Source organism: Anticarsia gemmatalis, chromosome 30, assembly GCF_050436995.1.
Source record: "Anticarsia gemmatalis isolate Benzon Research Colony breed Stoneville strain chromosome 30, ilAntGemm2 primary, whole genome shotgun sequence".
NCBI lineage: Eukaryota > Metazoa > Arthropoda > Insecta > Lepidoptera > Erebidae > Anticarsia > Anticarsia gemmatalis.
The window spans coordinates 710,374-730,222 of record NC_134774.1 but is presented as its reverse complement, the minus strand read 5'-3'; the positions used below and the strand labels follow the sequence as shown (position 1 = coordinate 730,222).

The following is a 19,849-nucleotide window of genomic DNA, read 5'->3' as shown; positions in this document are numbered from 1 at the left end:
TTTGTTATTTTATAACAGGGGCACTGCGTAGTAGGATTTATTTATAAAGAATTTGGAAACAGTATTTAGGTCTTCTTACAAAAATGTATTTTGCGTTCGAAAAAATACTGATGCCATCAAAAACATTCTGTAAAAACCTCAAGTCTCGCCGTAAAAAGTTGTGAGATCTATATAATACCAAGTCGATTAATCTATTTAGTCTCTACTTAAAGGACCTTCTGTCCTAAGTTATTACGTATGTTATTATCATGCCAATTAAAAAAAATACCTCTAAAACAAATAGACCGACCTGGCCATCGCATGATTTAATTATTAGTATGTATAACACTAATCAGCACGACGAGAAGTTAATGCTCTTAAAATGATATTGGCGAATTCGTGTTTTCTTGCGATGACCAAGTCGATCTATTTGTTTTAAAGGTATTTTTTTTAATTGGCATGATAATAACATACGTAATAACTTAGGACAGAAGGTCCTTTAAGTAGAGACTAAATAGATTAATCGACTTGGTATTATATAGATCTCACAACTTTTTACGGCGAGACTTGAGGTTTTTACAGAATGTTTTTGATGGCATCTCACTTCTTTTTGTAGAGCGAACATAAGTCCAATTTGTATGGAAAGACGTTTTTTTTTCATATTCAACATATTTTCCTATGGGAATGTTGTTCAGTTTCATGGGCTAAACACCCTTACCCACCCTATATCCCCTCCCGTTATGCCTCATATAGTAGGTACCTATTTACACCTATTTATTTTCTACAGTAATAATAATTCATTAACTGCAAATGTAACCTTGTAATCTTATACATTTATATGGGATTACAAAGTTATTGTTGCAGTTGGTGTATTTAGAAAACTGGACCGAAATTAGAAAATATTACACTTTTCCCATGATTAAGACACTAAACCCTATTTGTATTCTAAATTTTAAGCGTCTAAGTCTGCTAGAAGTACCTTAGACTTTTGATGATCGGTGAGTCAGTGAGTCAGTGAATCAGTGAGTGACAAAATTCAAAATTTTAACAAGTTGTCATTCTTAAACTACTGGTTCAAATTGACTGAAATTTTAAATATACCGTGTTTATATAATAACTAATTAGTTGCTGAAAATCCAGGCTTCTTGTTTTATCCACAACGAAATTATAGGGGTGTCAAAAATAGCCCGAATTGCTTCGAGAAAAGGATGTTACGGCCGTGCCGCTTTTTTTTTGCTCGACTTGCGGGGGCACTTCCGTGCCCCCAGATTCTATTAAAGTTTTATACACAGATAGTTTATAAGTTGAATTAACACGTGATACTTTTATCCTGTGGAAATCTCTTCACAGAAACAGTCGCGGGCAATAACTAATAAGTAAAAAATCTATTAATACATTTTACCCATTTCTGTCCCACTGCTGGGCAAGGATCTCTTTCCTAAATGATGGAGTGTTTAAGCCCTGAGTCCACCAAGCTCCCTGGCTAGCAAATGTATGCTAGACATTTTATATTTTGTCAAGAACTGTGTTAAACATCAGACAAGCAAGGTTTCATCACAATGTTTTCCTTCACTAATACACACATAGCTTCCAAAAATCATTGTCTCGCCTCGGATTCGAACCGTCGACCACTTACACCGAAACAGCTTAGACCAGTCTATAACTACTTTACTTAGCTCACACTGTATTTTCTGACACTTATCCATAAGATGCTTTATCCTAGTGAATTGAACACGCAGACGAAGTCGTGAACAGAAGCTAGTGAGGCATATAACTATATACAAACTAGATAATATCAACTCAAATCCTAAAGTAAACTAAATAAACCGGTGTTATCGCTTTGACATGTTAACCCAGAGAACACATTTAGGTATATAACTACATAATGTATAATACGTAAATAGGTGAGACAGCCTGCAACCTTGAACTCTGTGCGACGCGACGATCGAATAGCGCGAGTTCGTGTAATAAATCTGCTCCGAGATTAGTCTAGAAGGTTTACGCGTTTTAGGGAGATTATTTTAGATAAAAGAATATACCTATTGGCTTAAATAGATAGTGATCTCTGTGTATCCACTAAAAAGATGTAATTTTGTAGAATTATGTTATGAAGTCCAAAAAAAGTTTGCATCGTAACAAAATAACTGTTTTGGGCTCTATCACGCATAAAATCACGTCTTTTTAAAGAGGGTAAGGCACCCTCTTTGAAATGCGTGATTTTATATAGTAGAAGCGTTACTAAGGTAGATGAAACACACACAATGAGATTTATGCTATAGTCTGACAACTTAATAAAGAGCCTAGGCATGCACGCGCATGTGTATTATAATGATTGACTTCTTATTTCCTATTACTGATGTTCTAAATCATGAATCTATACTAATATTATAAAGCTGAAGAGTTTGTTTGTTTGAACGCGCTAATCTCAGGAACTACTGGTCCGATTTGAAAAAATCTTTCAGTGTTAGATAGCCCATTTATCGAGGAAGGCTATAGGCTATATATCATCATGCTACTACCAATTTGAACAGAGTACCAGCGAAAAATGTTACAAAAACGGGGAAAATTTTGACCTATTCTCTCTTATGTGACGCAAGCGAAGTTGCGCGGGTCAGCTAGTTTAGTATATCTCCCCGAACTTTGCTCTCTCCTAAATTGGACTATAGACACCTAATTTTCCTTCTGAATAAATCAATCTAGTTTCATTACTTGTTCATTTTATTAACCTGCATGTAGCTCACGTTAGCCCGTATAGTCTGTTGTAAAACCTAACTTTCCAACCGTGAAATGTTCATTAAAATTGTTTGAGCATGTTTTCGCTATCTTTGCAATAGATCTATACGAATATACTAATTTAAACTAGCCAATAAGGTAGGTAGTTATGGTATAAGTTTAAACATTTTTCGTAACCGCACTAAGATTTGCTGTTGTGTCGCGGGGACTTTTACAAACATACAAACAACGGATACAAAGTACAACTAGACCCGAAACAACTATTTGTATCACATATAATTGTTCCGTGTAAGAATCCAACCCACCTCCCCTCCCGAGGAGGCAGTCAAATTGTATTATGCCGGGGAAAAAGTCTTTTCGCATTATAGTATGTATGAACTTGTAATAAAATCTCTTTGGCTTCAAGAATAACTAATGAGTACACGGTTCATTAGGTTTCTTTCAGTGAGCTCGTGAGGTACCCAAATATCGAGCTTTTTTGTGTGTAGAGAAAAGATTTTATTACAAGTTCATACATACTATAATGCGAAAAGACTTTTTCCCCGACCTAATATAATTGAAACAAACTTTCGCATTTCAGTATAGAAGTATACCAGCCAGACACTTAAAGGTGTGTCCGATATCTTTCATGAATGATATAGACGTCGCCAAACAACTTGAACATAATTTGCTGTATTAGAAAGAAAACAGAATGTACATAGATCCAGTGCAGAGAACACTTGGTTGGCTGTTATACCAGTCGAGTGGTCGAAGCTGAAACGCCTTCGTCTTCTTTGCCCAAAACAATCTATACTTAATATTATAAAGCGGAAGAGTTTGTTTGATTGTTTGTTTGTTTGAACGCGCTAATCTCAGGAACTACTGATCCGATTTGAAAAATTCTTTCAGTTTTAGATAGCCCATTTATCGAGGAAGGTTATAGGCTATATATCATCACGCTACTACCAATAGGAGCAGAGTGCCAGTAAAAAATGTTTCGAAAACGGGGAAAATTTTGACCCATTCTCTCTTATGTGACGCAAGCGAAGTTGCGCGGGTCAGCTAGTTATACCTAAACTGACCTAAAAATCGTTCACTAAGATGTAGCGAAATTGTTCAAGTTGTTTGGCGGCACCTATACAAAGCTGCTCAAATACTATGATAATACAACGATCGGCATTACAACAAATATTTTCGCATTGTTGTCGAACAATGCGATTGTGACGATTGTTCACCCGTTAGTCAGTTCTGTGTTGATCTATAATAATATTTGTGACACATATGCGTAGTAGTTCGAGTAGCGATTGTTATTTATTTAAATACTAGTTTTTTGGATATGTAAAATTGTGCTGTCTCCACCTACCCAGAAAGATCTGGGGGCACGGAAGTGCCCCCGCAAGTCGAGCAAAAAAAAAGCGGCACGGCCGTAACATCCTTTTCTCGAAGCAATTCGGGCTATTTTTGACACCCCTATAATTTCGTTGTGGATAAAACAAGAAGCCTGGATTTTCAGCAACTAATCAGTCATTGTATAAACACGGTATATTTAAAATTTGAGTCAATTTGAACCAGTAGTTTAAGAATGACAACTTGTTAAAATTTTGAATTTTGTCACTCACTGATTCACTGACTCACTGACTCACCGATCATCAAAAGTCTAAGGTACTTCTAGCAGACTTAGAAGCTTAAAATTTTGAGTACAAATAGGGTTTAGTGTCTTAATCATGGGAAAATTTAAATATTTTCTAATTTCGGTCCAGTTTTCTAAATACACCAACTGCAACAATAACTTTGTAATCCCATATAAATGTATAAGATTACAAGGTTACATTTGCAGTTAATTAATTATTATTACTGTAGAAAATAAAATAAATAGGTGTGTATAGGGTGGGTAAGGGTGTTTAGCCCATGAAACTGAACAACATTCCCATAGGAAAATATGTTGAATTATGAAAAAAAACGTCTTTCCATACAAATTGGACTTATGTTCGCTCTACAAAAAGAAGTGAGATGCCATCAAAAACATTCAGTAAAAACCTCAAGTCTCGCCGTAAAAAGTTGTGAGATCTATATAATACCAAGTCGATTAATCTATTTAGTCTCTACTTAAAGGACCTTCTGTCTTAAGTTATAACGTATGTTATTATCATGCCAATTAAAAAAAAATACCTTTAAAACAAATAGATCGACTTGGTCATCGCAAGAAAACACAAATTCGCCATTAACATTTCAGGAGCATTAACTTCTCGTCGTGCTTTGTAGTGTGATACATACTAATAATCAAATCATGCGATGGCCAGGTCGGTCTATTTGTTTTAGAAGTATTTTTTTTTATTGGCATGATAATAACATACGTTATAACTTAAGACAGAAGGTCCTTTAAGTAGAGACTAAATAGATTAATCGACTTGGTATTATATAGATCTCACAACTTTTTACGGCGAGACTTGAGGTTTTTACTGAATGTTTTTGATGGCATTATTGTTTCAACTACCAACCGACTAACCGACCGTTAACGACTGTCAAAGATTTTCGAAAATGACAGCTGGGACCCACAATTTAACGTGCCTTCCTAAACCTTCCTTGCAAACTAAGCCACGAGCTCCTCATGTCGTCATGGATACAGTAATGCGAGATTTAAAGTCGCTAGTGGATAGACAGAAGCATTCTCTTACTTATTATCAACATCTGCTTTCTGAACAGCCGTATAAAGATAGATAATGAAACCACCACTTTTTCCTAAATAGAAGAGACTGAAAAAGAGGATCTCTAACGTAAGGAAGGGGTCCTTAAGGCTTAAATAACACACTTTAGAGTCACAGCAGTATTAAAACAACCCGGCCTTCTTAGGCACAGCAATATTTAAAAGACCCTTCCTTCTTTACATCCTTAGTCCTCTAACAAATATGAAAAAAAGGTTTGAAGATTTCCTCGGCGTATCCAGAACATGAATTGGAAACGAAAAGATTGTGGTACTGGCTATCTAACATATAAAATTCTCGCGTCACAGTTTTCGTTGCCATACTCCTCCGAAACGGCTTGACCGATTCTCATGAAATGTGAGCATATTGAGTAGGTCTGAGAATCGGCCAACATCTATTTTTCATACCCCTAAGTGACATTTTTTTTATTGATATGGCAAAACAGCGTTTGCCGGGTCAGCTAGTCTTAATAGACATTTCAACACTCCAGTTAAGTAGCAGACAGACCTTTTACCAATTACTTTGGACAGTTACAAAAATAAATTCCTTTACATTTAATCATAACTGCAACGTCTCAAGGTGAATAGTTCAAATGGTTGGTTAAGAGGAAGTATTCTCGACAGTTAAGTAATTCGTTACGTCAACGAACACATGGTTTTTGGGGTCTCTTTATTTACATAGAGAAAATTGTGTTTATCGTCTTTATAAAGCTGTGGGCTATTCACGGCTAAAGATATATGTGACGAGTTAATTTGACCATAACTTTACCTCCGTGGCGCAGTGATATAAAGTCGCCACGCCGCTACTTTTACGTCGGGAGGTCATGGGTTCGATTCCCACACGAAACAAATATTTGTGCGATCCATTAAATTGTTTCGGGACTTGTACTTTGTGTCCGTTGTTTGTATGTTTGTACAAGTCCCGACACATGAGTAATTCTTAGTGCGAGAGTTGTCTCCTTAACCACTGCGCCACGGAGCCAACCCTCGGATCGTTTACTGACCACAACTGACTAGAGGCATCTCAGATATGCTGTGAAATGCAACTATAGCTTGTGTTCCGACACTGACTGTCAAGTATTGTGAGTGACTGCCTCCGTGGCGCAGTTGTTAAGGTCGCCACGCCACTACCATTGCGTCGGGAGGTCGTGGGTCCGATTCCTACATGGAATAATGATTTGTGCGATCCATTAAATTGTTTCGGGTCTTGTACTTGTGTCCGTTGTTTGTATGTTTGTACAAGTCCCGACACGAAAGCAATTCTTAGTGCGGGAGTTATCTTTTAAAAAAATACAAGTATGTAAGCACGTGATAGCTGTCCTGTACACGTGTACACCACATCTACACCGTCACTCATTCGCCATTTACATTGTAAGCATTCCGTTCATTTTTCATTCGGCCTTCGAACACTTAAATCCGGTGACATTTCGTTGTAAATGTCATAAACCTGTTTTACACGATATTGGTATTCATAAATATATGAGTATTATGTATGTGTGTCAATATTTGTGTCTAGCGTTTAATAACTAGTCTACCTTTTGATATTTTATTGGGGACACACCCTATTTTTACGATAAGGTAGAGTGATGCATGCATAATTCTAAATCATTTATCCAATTTGGTTAAAAAAAGAGACTCGATATTGCGGTTACCGCTAGTCCAAAAGGAAGGTCCAATGTAAAGAGCTGGCAAAAAACTCCAGACCTCTTTTTTTAAACAGTTTTTCACAAATGTCCAATTGCCGATCGCAAAAATTAGAGTCCAAATCTCAGTTTGTGAAAAATATAGTACAGGTTTTCAAAATTGCTATTGGATATTTTTTAATGGCTGCAGAGATATGCCTATTACCTAAGCTTTAATACATAGCAATACTTTCTTCTATTACATGGGACCTAAAAATATGATCAAAAATATATGGATTGCAAAAACTACCAAACAATAATTTGCAGCAAAACGGTATTTGCACTAACTAGCAAAAAAAAATAACAACATCGGCTAGAAAATATCCTAAATAATCCGTTACAAGCATAGATAAAAATATATTAACACAACGGCATAGCAACAAGTGCAACTGTGCATGTATACCTGTCTCTTTCGCACATAGCAACATTGCTATAAGACATGCAACTGCGGTGTTTGCTCTCTCGCTCGCACCGTATGCGCGTGCGCAGGCGTTCGATAGCTAATTATTTTCGAAGTAAGAATGGCGGTATCTCAATCAGGTTTTTAATTGAACCGTATTCACGGTTATTTTGAAAGTTATTAGTGTCGACTTATAAATTGTGTTTTATGTTAATCGATATATTGTCTATGTTATCACTGGTTGGGTACGTATAATACAGTAATTTAAGAAAGATGATTAAAGAACTTTTTCAGGAAAAACACACAAAATCACACGTTACTAGGCAGAGTCTATTAATGAAAGCTATTATTCTTTCACAAAAAGGTAGTACATAGTACATGTTGGGTTTCCTGGCAATAATTCCTTTATCCTGTTATAGCCTACATCATTAGTAAGTATACGGAAGTAAGTAATTTAACACGTTTTTGGGAGAACCGCTGTATCAACTTGGATGCTAATATGCAATTCCTAGTTTCTCCCATTCCAGAAGGAAAACGATGCTTAACATTGAATTACAGTAAAGAGTTAAGACTTATTTATCCACATTTGAATGGTCTACATAAATTTATACAAGTATTATAATAACACAAGGCAGCAGTCCTGTATGACAACATGTATGGATGTGAATGAAGCGAAGGAAATTCGCAAGGATCGTGCCAAGTGGCGTTCCCTGGCCTCTGCCTACCCCTATGCGAATAAAGCGTCATTTTATGTATGTATGTATATTACACAAGTTATTCAGTAAGTGTGAGTGATTGCATACCGATATAAATGGCAAAGGTAAAGGCGACCTAAGTTTACACCTTATAAAATATTCAGGTAGAATGTTTTTATACCAAACAGGTAGATTTTGTTTAAGTCTTGAGTATATTCATATTTTGGCTGTGTATCTTTACTGAGGATTTGATTTAAAAGTTATAGTGCGATTAAGATTTGATACTTTAAAGATCTATAGCACGATTGTCTACCACTATCGACTATCGACAACCGGCTAGCTATCGAGATATTTTGTAAAAAATATCTTGATTTAACGCTTCTATCGGGCGCTGAAGGAACTATTCTTGCAGTACATTTTAAATGTAAAATTCTCGATACTCGATAGTACTGACTCTAGGACATTTTACCGGACACAAGTTTCTTTTTTTTAAAGACAGTTTCTGCACTAAGAATACCTCTTATGCCGAGGGGAGATTTACAAACACACAAGCAACGGTCACAAAGTACAACTACACACGAAACAACCATTTGTGGAACGCACAATTTTTTTTCCGTGTGGGAATCGAACCCACGACCTCTCGACGCACTGGTAGTGGCGTGGCGACCACCTTAACTACTGCGTCACGTAGGAACGTACGGGTCCATGTTCATCTGTACTATTGTACTAACTGTCTGTAGTATACCGTGTCTGTCTGTCTGTCTCTACAAAACAAGTACAAAAATATTAATTTAAATACCGTTGGAAAGTTTTCGCAACTTTATTGTGAAACATATCGAGTTAAATTAGTTTTATAAGTGACGAAACGTTTGCACAATTATATCTCGCTTTTGGAGTGTTTGACCTTTTACTGGGTTAAACAACTTGTCTTGGTACGAAATCAGCTGTTCGTGTATTAATTATTGTATGACAAGATGTATGGCTGTGAATGGAGCAAGGGAAGTTTGTAAGGTACGTAGCAAATGACGTCTTCTGGGTTCGCTTAACCGTATAGGAAAAAGCGTGTTAAATTTAAATAAAAAAAAATTAGCACATGTATGGTTGTAAATATCATAGAGTCAAAGTTGTTTAAGTCCGAAAGGTCTTTGACTTGACTAAGCGACTGTGAGCATAATTGATAACCGGGACTAACTTTTGACGTGCCATCCGAGGACACACCCAGCTCAAAAGCCACTCAGCGGTCACCAATCTCTCGAATGCTCGCGTTATTAGTTACTTAACCCACTTTCAACGACCGGTGAGCGCAACTGCCTAAACATGGGTAAATGTCCTATGTGCTAATCTAAATTACAAACTATCGGTGTACTAAATTTCATTATAATCCGTTCAACACTTAACGTAAAAGAGTAACAAACACATCATCGCCAAATTTTCGTGTTTACAATATGAGTAATTCAATCGTTACCAGACGTACGCAATGACGTTTAGACCTAGACAATTACATAACTAAATTAAAAACAGTCTAGCATACTTCTGCCTAGCCCTCATGGGAACAAAGCGTCGTATTATGTACTAGCTGACCCGCGCAACTTCGCTTGCATCACATAAGAGAGAATGGGTCATAATTTTTTCCTCGTACTCTGCTCCTATTGGTCGTAGCGTGATGATATATAGCCTACAGCCTTCCTCGATAAATGGGCTATCTAACACTGAAATAATTTTTCAAATCGAACCAGTAGTTCTTGAGATTAGCGCGTTCAAACAAACAAACTCTTCAGCTTTATAATATTAGTATAGATGTATGTACACAAATAAATTGGTCGTCCTCTGCTCAAACAACAACATTAAAATTTGATCCGATGCCAATTCTATATCCGTTTGTTGTCTAGACTAGTAGCTAGGCCGGTGATGATTGTATTAAAGTAATATTTATGTAATACATACATAATAATCTTATATAAATATTACTTCAGAGCATGTAACTAAGTACATAATAGCCGGATCGATCTCTCAGGCTAAGCTATGCTTGCCGAAGTTGTTCAGTGAATGGGTGACCATATTATACCGAGTGTTTTGGAAGGCTCGTTAAAATTGTGGGTCATTGCTGTCATTTTTAAAAGATAGATACAGCAGTCATAAGCTTGGAAGTCTGACAAGCAGTCTTACCGAGGGGTTTCGTGTTATAACACAGGTAACTGTGTTGTGGAGGTCCGATAGACAGTCACTCCATGTAAAATACTGGTGTTCACTTGTGCCACTACAAACAAGATCTTTATTGGGCTTTCATTCAAGAGAATTTTTCATAGCAGTGGGCGCTATTAGCAAAAAAATGTTGCCTAACGAAATAAAAAAGAAAAGATCTTAGTTAGACGGCCTCCGTAGCACAGCAGTTAAGATGGTCGCCACGCCACTACCATTGTATCGGGTTCGATTCAATTCCTACACGAGACAATTATTTGTGCGATCCATAAACAGTCGTTTCGAGTCTGGTTGTACTTTACATCCGTTGTTTGTATGTTTGTAAAAGTCCCCGCGACACAAGAGCAATTCTTAGTGCGAGAGTTGCCTTTAAAATACAAATATCTTAGTCAGTCTTTCTACAACGATAGATTAGAACTGTATGACCGATACACAGCGTATATAATGAGTAAATTCCTCAACTGTACATACGTAAGCACATATATATTTATAGTATTGAAGGTCGTTTCACACATTAACATAAAGACATATATTGCGGAGATAACTTCGATATTTATCATACGTTTTACAATCGTTGTTTCACGCGTGCACAACCATGTGCCGATAATAGGAAATTTGAGGTTCACTAGTGTTTTTAGTGGTTCCTCTCCAACCACGCATTAAATTGGTTGATTTTCGGGACGGTTTTTTGTGGTTATACCACATAAGCCAGACTTTCTTCCCCGAGGAAATATGGGCATCAGAGATTGATCCTCCCCGTTAAAAAAAGTTGTTTGAGATCACTATTTAATTAGAGAAATTCAAGTGACAATGCCTCCCACGGGAACTGTTACAAGTAGAGAAATACACAAATAAAATTACACAAAAATTTGTCGTTGATGGGGGCCACGACCTGCAAGCACTGTGATACTGTTGTATTCACTTGAATTACTGCTCCACGTCTTCAAATACAACGCATTTTAATATACGAAAGTAAAACATGTTTTTTGGTTTGCAGTACAACCGATTTTAAATAAATATTCCGTACCAGAAATGAAACTAACTACATAAATCAGGAAAAAGGACCTATCATTAAAAAACTATTCAAAAACTAGTTGGTTTTTCTAGGCGACGTCGTTTCTGAATTATCATTGGCCAATATACGTAAGTTTTGCATGCAATTTATCAAAGAAAAATGCTTGAAAATCCACATAAATTGCGTAATCTTCGTTAAGCTACAACCCGCTGTGCACCGGCGACGGCTACAATCTTTTGTTATCTGATAAAGACATTACAAAATAACTTATGTAAGTCATTAACTGATAAACAATGTGAGGGTAAAGATAATGCCATCAAAAACATTCTGTAAAAACCTTAAGTCTCGCCGTAAAAAGTTGTGAGATCGATATAATACCAAGTCGATTAATGTATTTAGTCTCTACTTAAAGGACCTTCTGTCTTAAGTTATTACGTATGTTATTATCATGCCAATTTAAAAAAAAAATACCTTTAAAACAAATAGACCGACCTGGCCATCGCATGATTTAATTATTAGTATGTATCACACTACACAGCACGACGAGAAGTTAATGCTCCTGAAATGTTAATGGCGAATTTGTATTTTCTTGCGATGACCAAGTCGATCTAATAGTTTTAAAGGTATTTTTTTTTAAATTGGCATGGTAATAACATACGTAATAACTTAAGACAGAAGGTCCTTTAAGTAGAGACTAAATACATTAATCGACTTGGTATTATATCGATCTCACAACTTTTTACGGCGAGACTTGAGGTTTTTACAGAATGTTTTTGATGGCATCTCACTTCTTTTTGTAGAGCGAACATAAGTCCAATTTGTATGGAAAGACGTTTTTTTTTCATAATTCAACATATTTTCCTATGGGAATGTTGTTCAGTTTCATGGGCTAAACACCCTTATCCACCCTATACCCCCTCCCCCGTTAAGTCTCATATAGTAGGTACCTATTTACACCTATTTATTTTATTTTCTACTGTATTAATAATTCATTAACTGCAAATGTAACCTTGTAATCTTATACATTTATATGGGATTACAAAGTTATTGTTGCAGTTGGTGTATTTAGAAAACTGGACCGAAATTAGAAAATATTAAATTTTTCCCATGATTAAGACACTAAACCCTATTCGTATTCTAATTTTTAAGCTTCTAAGTCTGCTAGAAGTACCTTAGACTTTTGATGATCGGTGAGTCAGTGAGTCAGTGAATCAGTGAGTGACAAAATTCAAAATTTTAACAAGTTGTAATTCCTAAACTACTGGTTCAAATTGACTGAAATTTTATATATACCGTGTTTATACAATGACTAATTAGTTGCTGAAAATCCAGGCTACTTGTTTTATCCACAACGAAATTATAGGGGTGTCAAAAATAGCCCGAATTGCTTCGAGAAAAGGATGTTACGGCCGTGCCGCTTTTTTTTTGCTCGACTTGCGGGGGCACTTCCGTGCCCCCAGATAATATAAGGTTTTACCCCTTTCATTACGAATTACCACTAGAGTATACTTCTTCTTATCGTATGGTTAGTGGTCAACCTAGTGTCAAAGTTGTTCAAGCCTAGCCTTTGACGTGGCTTAACGACTGTTTTCTTAATTGACAACAACTGGGACCGACTTTTTACGTGCCCTCAGAAACACATATCATAGTCAGTAGAGACATAGTGATCATATAGATCACTATGACTGACTCACGTACCCCCGCGGCCCCGGTTGCTGTGGTACATTTAGCGGTAGTTTATCTATTCAATTTAACTGTGTTTTAACGCTATTGAATAGATAAAAAACCGCTAAATGTACCTCAGAATTTAAATTGCTCTCGAAACCACTAAATATACGAAAGGGAAAGGGTTCATTGTTATTGTTTTGACTAAATCTGTCTGACCACAAATGATGTAACTAGGTCAAACCGTCTGCTCAATTTATTGACAACGGTGAATCACACGATTTATGTCCGAAATACATGCTATACTTAATATTGTTAATGCAAAAATTTGTATGGATGGATTCTACTAATATTATTATGAGGCGTCCATAGCCAGTTGTGCTCACCGGTCGGTAAACGATCTGTGGGTGAAGCAACCGTTGGCGCGGTCATTCCATAGATGGGTGACCGCATAGTGGTATTTGAGCTGGGCGTCTCCGTGCTTCGGAGGGCACGTAAAAAGTTGGTCCCGGTTTTTGTCGATTAAGATAACAGTCGTTAAGCCACGTCAAAGGCCTTCGGGCGGTTTGAACAACTTTGACACTAGGTTGGCCACTAACCGTACGATAAGAAGAAGAAGACTGAGTAGCTAAAACAAATTCGCGTATTTCGTTAATGATTTTACAAAGTTAATCAATAAATTATAACACACGTGACTTGCAAATACCTAAAACGTTAGCATTTGTTTCATTGCATTTTCCTGTTTCAAAGTGACTACGGTGATGCACCGGGTAAATTGCAGTAATATTCCTTTTTATTACACCTGTATAGTACGCGGCAGTTATGTATGTCTGAATATAGCAACAAGCCACTGTGAGTAAATAAATAAAAAAATAAGATAAATTTAACCCATTAATGTCCCACTGCTGGGCAAGGGTCTCCTCCCGTAATGAGGGAGGAGTAAGGCCTTGAGTCCACCACGCTGGCCAAGTGCGGGTTGGGGACTTTGCATGCCCTCAATAAAGTGTGAGTATAATACACTTTATTTTTTGAACATATCCCGCACTTAGAATTCCTCGTATCGCGGGGACTTTTACAAACATACAAACAACACACACTAAGTACAACCAGACGCGAAACAACTATTTGTGAATCGCACAAATAATTGTTTCGTGTGAGAATCGAACCCACAACCCGATGGTAGCGGCGTGGCGACCTAAACCACTGTGCCACGGAGGCAGTCGTATATTCATCTATTGCATATAACTTTATCGTAAACAACAACTTCTCAAAATATAACTCTACTAATAAAAAAACGCAATATTTTTGTCCGAACCGGCTATCAAACTCACGACCTTGGAGTCAGCAAGACGCATATACAACTAAGACCATTACAGCAGTTAATTGCCAATATACAACTATAACTCAAGGAAAACTGTTCCAAATGTGTTCTACAGTTAATCCTTACTACTGGCATAAAACGAGAAATTTTGCTACTCTCTCACTGAAAAACGATTAAACGGATTGGGATGAAACTTAGCATAGATAGTTTATACATACATACAACAAGCCTTTTTCCCTTAGGGGTAGGAAGCGACAAAAGAACGCCACTTGGTACGATCCTTACAAACTTCCCTTGCTTTAAAAAGAAATGATTTGATTTAAAATAAACGAAGTTATTTTAATCCCACAACTGGGCCTGAGTCTTCGCTCGCAACGAGAGAGAGGATATCCTAAAATCCACGACACTCACGTGAATTAATATATCAATAATTATTCCACTGCTGGGCAAGGGTCTCCTCTCAAAACAAGACAGACAAGCCTCGAGTCTACTACACTAACAAATATATAAATAATTATCCCACAGCTGGGCACAGTTCTCTCAAAACGAGAGCGGCAAACCCACACAAATGCACTCACATTCCTCGAACAAATTTAAACAACCATAAAAAAAACTCAATAAAAAATACTAAAAACAAAACAAAATTCACCATCTTATCGACATTTCCAATTAATCACACATTCTCGATATAACTACGAAAATATAACAACACCTTGTATAAGAAAAAAAAACCGGTAAAAAAAAACAAATTAAATACTTTCACGGTTCGTACACAAAATATTTAAAAAAATACACTTTTGATACACACACGGTAAAAATATCCGATTATTATTATCACTGCACTTGGTTAGAGAAAAAAATAAATGTTTTTTTTTTTTCGTTTTTCCGCGCGCACGGACGAGCGTGTGCCTACAGCCAAGTTAGCTGGCAGACTGCTAGGGACGGGAGTTTTACGGAGTTGACGCGAATCGATTGGCGAGTAGTAAGCGTCTATATCGATATAAAGTTACAGCGATGCTGATGTGAGTTGTCGGATGCTGATTTTGTTTGTGATTTGGTTTTTTAGTTTGATTTTGTTGTTTAAAATGTATTTGCAGATAGATTTTTGGACTAATTAGTCAATTTGTCATAGTTTTTAACTATTGTACGAGTATTAACAAACCTGATATGGCGTTTTCTGGGTAAACTAGTCTACTAGATTTACGGCTACGAATTACGTAAAGCTTAGTCTCGTTTCATACTTAAGTATGTCCTAAACATTATACAGTATACTCTGCCAAAATATAAGCTTAAATAGCCAGAAGTTTCAGACCAGACAGCGCTAATCTCCCTCAACTAGGGTAGCCAAAAAGACTAGAATTTATACTACTGTTGATTCTGAAATTATATGCTACTATTATAACATTTTAGTTAGAGAAATCTTTGCGAATGAAATCGCCGGTAGTACTTTATCTATACTAATATTATAAAGCTGAAGAATTTGTTTGTTTGCTTGTTTGAACGCGCTCATCTAAGGAACTACTGGTCCGATTTGAAAAATTATTTCAGTGTTAGATAGCCCATTTATCGAGGAAGGCTATTTTTAGGCTATACATCATCACGCTACGGCCAAATAGGAGCAGAGCACCAGTGAAAAATGTTACAAAAAGAATTTGACCCATTCTCTCTTATGTGACGCAAGCGAAGTTGCACGGGTCAGCTAGTCATTCATAAAATCGTTTCACATATCCCATTGCAGTACAGATCAATACACATATATCTTTGTCCATCCTCAAGGCACAAATTATCATATGATTACATTGGCTATGAATAGACCGGCCTTCCCGCTCGTACGGTTATGTAAACCACCAATTGTTATGCATTAAATATAGATATTTTTCTTGTTTACACTTTCGATTTTTAATGTATTGGATGATAAATTTTTATTTTTTTATTTTTTTAATAACCCATATCTGTCCCACTGCAGGGCAAGGGTCTCCTCCCAAACGAGGGGGAGGGGTTAGGCCTTGAGTCCACCACGCTGGCCAAGTGCGGGTTGGGGACTTTGCATGCCCTCAATAAATGTATTAAACAAATTTTAGGCATGCAAGGTTTCCCCACGATGTTTTCCTTCACCGTTAGAGCAAGTGATAATTATTTTTAATACACACATAACTTCGAAAAGTCATTGGTGTGTTGCCTCGGATTCGAACCTGCGACCACTTGCGTGGGAGGTGCCAACTTAAACCACTCGGCTATCACTGCTAAATGATAAATACATATGGTACACGGGAATTAACGCAAAAACAACGATTCTATCGTTGTTTTTGCGTTAATTCCCGTGTTTTATGGCGAAAAAAGTCATTGAGGCATGGCTCCCAACTTTTCCTAGCCCGGGATCACTTTTATATTATTCTTGTTAACAGGGACCACTATGTAGGTATATTAAATATAAAGTGCAGTAATCATCCTGAAAATTCAACATTTTCAAATCATTTGCGGACCATATTATGACTCCCGCGGACCACTGGTTGGGAACCACTGGTTTAAATATTAATTAGCCAATGTTATTAAACTGTAAATGGCGAAACACGGATTTATTTTTACCGACTTCAAAAAAGAAGGAAGTCTTAAATTTTCTGTATTTTTGGTCCGAATTTGATGAATTCTTATTGCGATAAAAATTGGTTTCAAACCCCCGTCATGGTAGGAGACCATAGCCTAGCAGTGGGACAGTAGTCAGACAAATTAAATTAAATTTTATTCTGAATCGTAAATTCACCTTTATAACAAACACACGCAGATAATCGCAACTTTGACATTGACCACACTAAAACTTTAAACAATTATATCGATTACATAATAATATATATCGATAAGACACATCGCTAGTGTATACGACACGTAGCTCAATCGGAACCTGTTTTGCGCAGCAACACATTATGTGACCATCATTTGAGATTATTGAGAGATTTGTCCCAGTATATGAGCAAATTTAGTATTTGAGACAATTTCAATGTAGTCTTGAGACTGCCTCCGTGGCGCAGTGGGTTAGGTCGCCACGCCGATACCATTGCGTCGGGAGGACGTGGGTTCGATTCCTACACGAAGCAATTATTTGCGTGATCCATGAATAATTGTTTCGGGTCTGGTTGTGCTTTGTGTCCGCTGTTTGTATGTTTGTAAAAGTCTCCGCGACACAAGAGCAATTCTTAGTGCGGGAAATGAAAAAAAAGAAAATCAATATTGCAGATAGTTGAAAATCGTATAAGTTTTGTGATCTACATCTGTGACGTAGGACTTAAATGATGAGGCACCTTTAAAAGTCATCATCAGTCTAGCCTTTCCTCCAACTATGTTGGAGTCGGCTTCCAGTCTCACCGGATGCAGCTGAATACTAGTATTTTACATGGAGCGACTGTCTATCTGACCTCCACAACACAGTTACCTGGGATATAACACGGTACCTCTCGGTAAGTCTGCTTCTCCAAATAAGTAGGAAGTAAAAGTATTATCTTATAAATCTTATAATAATGATTTATTATCTATCCTTGCTGAAACAAGGTCACCCTACTCTTAATAAATTAGTTGAAATTACTTCAAACGTGTAAATATGAGCTCTATGTGTTTTATTTATAGCATCACGGCTGTTTTACTCAAAGGTAGGCAGATATGTTCGAAATATACTTATTTTTGCCATTTTGGACTGCCTTTGTGGCGCAGTCGGTAGTGTATACGATTGCCTCGCAAGTGGTCTTGAGTTCGAATCCTGGGTCCGGCCAAAAAGTATTTTCTGAGTTTTTAAGTTTTTTCTAAGATTGCCCGGATTAGGAAGTTAAAACCGTAATCTCCGTGCCTTGGAGAGCATGTAAAGCCGTTGGTCTTGCGCCTGACCTCTCACTGGCTGTGTCGGTCTCACCGGACTATGAGAGTGAAGGAATAGAGAGTGTACCTGTGTATTGTGCACACACTTGGACACTATAAACAAAGTGCTGCACAGTTGGTTGGTTTCAATATAACTGGCCGCCGTAGCCGAATATCAGCCATACATTATTAGGATTATTACTGAGGTCGGTTTGAGCCAGTTCGCGACCACTGCGAGTGCAACGTGAGCCGAAACGTCAGGCATTTCAATATAAAATGCGTGTTAGCGTTAATTCCTGTAAAACCTTTTCTCTCTACATAAAATAAAATCGATATTTGGGTACCTCACGAGCTCACTGAAAGAAACCTAATGAACCGTGTACTCATTTGTGATTCTTGATAACAAAGAGATTTCATTACAAGTTCTCTTTTTCCCCGACCTAATATTGAACAAGCAACGCGAGAGTTTTAAAATTATGATTATTAGGATTCCCAACTAGTAAGCCTCAGGCAGTCAAGACCCCACTTAACAATATTAAAGTCTACGCAAGTTAAAATTGCGTGTCAGCCAGCAGTTCTAAAGGCGCCAGACAGACTACAGTTTTTGTATACACCACCGCAATAGATCAACGGGTCAGGATGCGAACCTGTGACCTTTTACACCTGTTCGTTAAGAAATATAAGTATTAGTTGCATGTTACATGGTTAGCGAAATGGCGAAGCGTTTGGTAATAAGGTGTAATGATAAAAAATATCTTTGACATTTAGAATTTCTTTTGTAGAGTTATATTATGTGTGAGTGGTGTACAAACAATGGTTGTCACGTTATCCATAGAGCTGACAGCCGTTATGTACCAGCGTAACCAAAGGTCCCGATATTTCACACCCAGGCGCATTTTTCGAATTATTTTCGTATTTTTAGTAAAATTCTTACACGTGCACTTTGTCATAATAAACTGAAAACATTGTAATACAACACTAAAATCTTTGTTAAGTTAGCCTACAGTTGTATTCAACAATTTTCATGCAATTAGTTAACCGGAGATTCCGATGTGACTGATGGACAACGCACAGCCGAAACTACTGAGCGTAGAAAAATGAAATTTCCTATGAAGATTCCCTAGGAAATGTAGAGGAGTAGTGACAGGAGTACTTACCAAATTAAGTGTCTGGCCCTTGGTTTTTGAGTACATATAGCGGTAGTTTATCTAATCAATTGTGTTTTTTATGAGTTTTAACGCTATTGAATAGATAAACTACAACTAAAACTGTTCGTACAACAAAATTGTTAACAAAAAAAATGTTTTAGTAGGATGAAATTGTATATATTCTTTTCTTTGTTTTATTATGTACAGAAAATTTACTTGCTCACAGATTGTTAATGCATGCTTATTTAATTATGTACAGTTCTCAATGTAAGCGAACTACTTGTTCTTTTTGAGAAATAAATGTCTTTAAACCGAAATGTACCTCAGAAACCGGGGGTTAAACATTCATAGACTAGATAAAATACCTACAACGAAAAAATTAAGAAAAAAACCCAGCCCTTAAAAACCCTACCACTGCTCGCATTTTTCACCAAGTACGACTACTTCTCATAAGACAAAATTCCAAATAAATCTTTCTACAATTTCTCC

At 36.9% G+C, this 19,849-nt stretch overlaps 1 protein-coding gene across 3 annotated transcripts in view; it reads right to left on the bottom strand.

The window, feature by feature from the left end:
• LOC142985652 (la-related protein 1-like) overlaps positions 1-19,849 on the bottom strand; it is a 100,096-nt gene that overhangs the window by 42,590 nt on the left and 37,657 nt on the right. Inside the window, exon 1 of one of the 3 annotated variants that reach the window (XM_076133952.1) lies at positions 15,082-15,301. The exons of the other annotated variants lie outside the window; for them this stretch is intronic. The gene's annotated coding sequence lies outside the window, so the exon portion shown is untranslated. Of the gene's footprint in view, positions 1-15,081; positions 15,302-19,849 lie in introns of those variants that run through there. 3 annotated transcript variants of the gene reach the window in all.